Raw genomic sequence first — 6000 nt, 5'->3', positions numbered from 1 at the left:
GAAGAATTCCCTCCCCCGTCCATGATTGTCAGTTCAAAAAAGTAACCGTATTTTTTTCCTATGAAATTACGATGGGTTGTCTTCGGTTAGTGATCGAGACAAATCTTCCTTCTAAGCATGCATCGACCTGTCTATGGCGTGAAGTAGAAAAACTAACCGTACATAGAAGTTTTTAGATGAAATTTCTATATTCACATTGGAAAACTATTAGTAGAAATCGATTCTCTTCACATATAATTTATGTAATCGCGACAGGTACCGTTGATGAGTTACATCTAGAAAAAAAAATGCTCGTTCACATAAGTGCACACACCTATCACGGTTAAATGAACTGTGCGTGAGAATTGATTTTCTCGTGTCATGTATATTATAATCAGTTGATTAACTTGCATTCAATATCAATAAATTTTACTTTGTAAAAATTCAAAACTATATATTACAGCTGAGCAAATTAACAATTGAATAATAATGAATCTCGGCCTCCTCAAAGTCAAGGTTATCATTTTTAGTGAAATCATATCTTTCATCTCTCTTGATTTTAGATTATGCTTCTTTGCCTTTCCTTAAATTTTGTTCTCCTTAGACCAAATTCTTATATCTGTCCCCGCGTGTAGTCTCACCGAAAAAAGAGTCACCTTCACGTAAAACATCGCCTTGATGTCACTAAATTCTCATTTTGTCCACATTGTCCTTTGTGTACAGTGATAGGGCCCCTTTTGATCACATTGTCCGGGAAGCTTTTAACATCCCGCCAGCGATACGGTATTGTCGACTTTATAGTCGTTGGATTCAATATTTTATTTATTTATCAATTCAACGGTTACATCGCCAGCGATACCATACCGCTGACGGGATGTCAAAATCTCCCCACATGGTCCGGCTCAAATTTGACCGACATTGTAGCACGTAGTCCTTAGTCGATCCAACAATATCTGAAGACGATAAAGTCCGAAATAGCAATTCCTCTCTATAGCTTGGTGGGAACCGTACATGATGGAGGGACTGAGAGAGACCCAAATTGGATATTTTCTCCATCTCAATGGAGTGGAATTGGATATTACCACTCATTGCCCTCTTAGATGTGCCCCATTGCACATGCATGCATCAGTTTGATCATCCTCTTGTATCCATCATGAACAATTATTGATTCGCCTCCTAGTGTATCCACTTACGCAATACGACGAACTTATCGCTTCTGCGATACGTATTCGCGGTACTCTGATTACATAACACTGTGGATCCGAGACCGACCTCATCCAAAAATTACTGGTTAGCTTAGGGAGTTTAATCCATAAATCTCATCCTCCTTAGTTATTTTCTCACAATGCATACAGAAGCCTCTGTTTAAATTATGGAGGGCAATGGAAAATAAGAAAGGAAATAAATGAGATTAATAGAAAATATATATGCTTAAAAAGTACATATTCTACTAACGTGGGTAAGTTCAAACGACTCGGCACTTGTTCCGCTTAAGTAAGGTTACGTGTTTGAGTCCTTATGAATCCAGAAAATTCACGATGAAAGAGTTTTACCCTTTAGCGGGCCGATCCGGCTCGATTGGATTAATCGAGATCTAATTGAGTTTCAAAATATCAAGGTTCACTTCAAAAAAAAAAAGAAAGAAAGTGCATATTCTCATCAACATTCATCCTTCCGCTCCATTTTTTTCGATCCAAAGAAGGGATATAAGAGAGCAGTGCATGTGAGCTAGTTCAATGACACCCTCGATGCAACATGTGCTTCGATGTCGTTTACAACTTATGACCCTTAACAAGTATCTTTTACTCTCTTTATTTTTCTTTCTACACTTAGCAAAAATAGTAATGGATGTGAATTTTGTTGAGACAATATGAAAAAAAAATGCGTCGGTTCTGATTCATTGAGATATCGTCGCATTAAATGGTTGGTTAAAGATTAAGGCCTTGTTTGGAGATAGAATTGAGTTAAACTCAATTCCATTCCAACTGCGTGTATATATATATATATATTTAATTGGGTTGTAATAATAACATGAATGGAGAAAATAAAAAAGTAATAATTGTGTTATTGAATTATAATTTTTTTTAAAAAAGTAATGAATAGTTGAGAGAAAGTAATGAATGAGTTGTTGAAGTGTGAAAAAAAGATAATAAATAGTTAAGAGATTTAATATTAAAAATTAAATTAAATGATAGTTAAGATAAAAAAACTTAAAAAAAATGAAAAAGTACTAATTATGTTATTGAATTGAAAATAAATGGAGTTAAAGTGGAGTAGAGTAAAAAAATTACTCCAAAATCAAACGAGGTATAATTGATGGTGGATACGAAAAAAAAATCAAGATCTTGCCTCATCTCATGAATGGAAAAGTTACCAATTGTACACATATGCTCTCTTATCTCTTGTGTCGATATCCCAGTGGTCATAGACGAAAATAGTATTTTCCCGAATAGTCTATCGATGGTTTACACATTTTGATATTTGCTTGGCAAGAAGTAGAACGGCTGGCTCTTGCATTGAATAAGCAAGCTACATTTAATTTGCTGTATGTATATATCTTTCAAATTCGACCGTCATTTAAATTTTTGAAAATTTCAAACCTATATACGTAATAATTTATTCATGGAAAAAGAGTTCATTCAAAGTCGTCTATCTACTAGAGCGACTCGTGAACGCCTATACAAATTGAAACACACGGGGGATGACCTACAGACTTTTCTGATATAGAAAGTCGACCATAATAAATAATTACAATTAATTATGGGCTAGCTTTTATGGGTGACCAACGGACTTCTCCTCTCCATACGCCACGTGAAATTTTTACTTTGATCAATAAATAAATATATTTTCTGCTTGAAGCAACAATTAACAAATAGATATGAACATCATGATAAATCCATAAATGTGGCATTAACCTGTCAACAAATTTTGTTACGTGTCGGTAGACTTTACTCGCACCATAGCAATATAATAAATCCATTAAAAACACCTTATGCTATGATGTTTGACTATCGAACATAACTTACTCTCAAATAGTAATTAGACTAAGTACATCTTGTGATATTATTAAAAATTTAAAATAAAAAATTCTTTATAATATTTCATTCATAAAATCAATAAGTGATTAGATCCATGTCCATCCTCACATGTTCGAGTTGATAAGTTATAGTACTCAATTTCGAAAGCGAGAGGAGGAAAGAGGATGATTAATTACAAGGCAGCCTTTCTCATATGCATTTGGGTTAAACACTTGGGCTAAACAGGAGAAGCACTTTGATTGCTCCTGATAATTGAATGGACAGTATGGTCACATGCATAACCCGCTCGACAGAGCCAATAAATGATTGAATTCATGTTCATTTTAAAAGTTCAAATTGATAATAAGCGTTCAATCTCTCATAAATTCATTGAATTTTTGTTAATTTCCAAATAAGATTCTAAACTATCATCAGCCTTTGAGCAATCCCCGCAGGTTCAACATCAAACCATTTATATGCTGAACTTCTTATTGGTTTTTCTTTGATCATTAATTTTTATTAATTATTAGTTGAGTAATTGGGAAATGTATGACGGTTCCCCGAGAGAAGACGCCATACGTCAGAATCGTTTCCTAGCGGCCAATTTCACAACCAAAATAGGAAAGCAGTAATAAATTAAAATTAAAACTAGTCATAAATCACGCATGTTGTGTTAAACATTAGCTGATATTGTTGATATTACTAAATTTTTACAGTGTAAAATATTTAAAAAAATAAAAAATATTGGGAGTAGTTACGCGAATTAGTATCTATAAATAAATTGTAAAACTCTTATTGAAAACATATAATAAAATTGTAAATATATTATGAAAATTTGAAAAAAAAATTGAAAATGGCAAGTTCATATTAATGCAGAGACTCGAAAAAAGACTACTAAGCATGAGCTGAGTGGCACAGATGGAAAAATTCAGTGAGTCCAATATGCATACATGGAAGACTTTTGTTGTACGTATAGAAGAATCTTGTGAGAGTAGATTAAATAAATATATATATATATATATAGATGGGCAACCTTAAATAAATGAAATTACGTAAACTAGCTGTTGCGCGATAAATCTTTACTTTGTTTATGACTGAAATTAGATAATCAACTTATATGATGTAGTTCATGTGAATATAGATAACTTATGGTATACTTTATTAAGTAAACAAAATACGTGCTACAAAAATAAATATCATGATGGCAAATAAATACGTAATACATGCATAGAAAGTTGATAATCTATTAATATAAATCTAATAAGATTAGCATATACTATAGCTCCTACGATCCAACTCTTCCACTTTTATATATTATATATATGTGTCCAGGCGACCCATCCCATGGGCTTCATGTCGGCAGTAGAGACGGTCGGGCTGGACCAAACACTCTTCGTTATATATATATATATATATATATATATATATGAAAAAGAATCCTTATAATATGCATATATTGATACAACGAAAAACAAGAAATATCGTTCCGTGTGAAAAAATTATAGCCTATGAAAAGATGAAGAAAATGAATTTTCATAACATATTTGTGAGGGCATTTGGCACTTTAAATTTGAAAAATGTCACATATCTTGAGGTGTTCTTTTGAATTATTGTGACAAACTTTTAATTTTTTTGAAAAATTTAATTAGATATTATTACATACAAATAATATAGACGAATAATTAAAATACGTTAAATATGATGCAATCGAAGTATTATAAGATTCATTGAGCTAAAACTGATAGGTCTATTAAATGTAGAGTTGGGGTTATCAAATATATTGATTCGAATACTGAACATGTCTTACCAAAAAATGAAAGTTATTAATGAAGTCCTCTCATTTTGAGTTTCAATTTTTATATATTATATACTGATTGGTCAACCAAAAGATTTTGCCCACGACTTAAGAAAGGATATGAAAGGAAGATTGGAAATTGTAGATGGATTGATGAAATAGAAAAGAGGGCTTCGGGAAGGATGCGATACCAATCGTAAGAATTCTCCATCTAGTAATATAATTGCACAACGGGCTAATTTTCTATGAGATAGCGAAGGAAGTACGTGGAATTTCCAGACATAAGATTTTAACCGAGAATTTTTTGTAGTGTTTGATAAATTAAGTACTTAAAATTTAACCATTTAATCAGTTAAGAAAAAGACAAGAAATGATAAGGATGATAAAATATTTTGCGAGAGAAAGAGAGCACCAATAAGTGGAAGTTAGATTCTACAATGAAATTCCAACTTGTATTTTCATGATAGAATATTAATTTCAGCCATTAAATCTTACTAACTTTTGATCTCATCCATCAATTATTTACATATTTTACCTTAATCCTTTATATTTTCATTTTACAATTTTCGTCCGTAATACTATATCATTTTTCTCAAATATTCCCGCCACATGTACTAATCACATTTTGCTTCGTCACCCATAATAACCTTGTCACCAAACCGAACCATAAAAATCGATTTTTAAAGAAAACCAATATAATATAAGCCGGACACGTTAGCGACACGTCACTGACATATAAATGGGTTTTAATTTATACACACGCCATTGACACGTAAGCAACTCTCTAATTTTATTGCACTTTACATGTGGCCGATGAATTTGTGACGTCATTAAAAGATCTATGAGCAAAACATTGTCTTTAATATTAAATGACAGGAAAAAACTAGCGTTCCACTATAAAACATAATTTAACGTTCCATTATAGAATTTGCCTAAGTGAAAAATGACTTATTTAATTAAGTTAATTTTTTTTACTTTAAGTGATTTTTTACTCAATGATAAAATAGATGAGACAATTATCTTTCATTTTTCCCTCATATTCAATTTTTCATATAATTAACTTGTAATTACTTTTAAACACTTATTTAATTAAATTGTAAAAAAAACAACCTTAGTTTCGGTTTCATATTAAAAAAAATTGGTTAGTTTAAATCTTATTTCCCGATCCATCTACCGTTAGGTAGTTTCAAATTCTCCATAAAATAATTG

Source organism: Punica granatum, chromosome 5, assembly GCF_007655135.1.
Source record: "Punica granatum isolate Tunisia-2019 chromosome 5, ASM765513v2, whole genome shotgun sequence".
In the NCBI taxonomy this organism is placed as follows: Eukaryota; Viridiplantae; Streptophyta; class Magnoliopsida; order Myrtales; family Lythraceae; genus Punica; species Punica granatum.
This window is presented reverse-complemented; position numbering follows the sequence as displayed.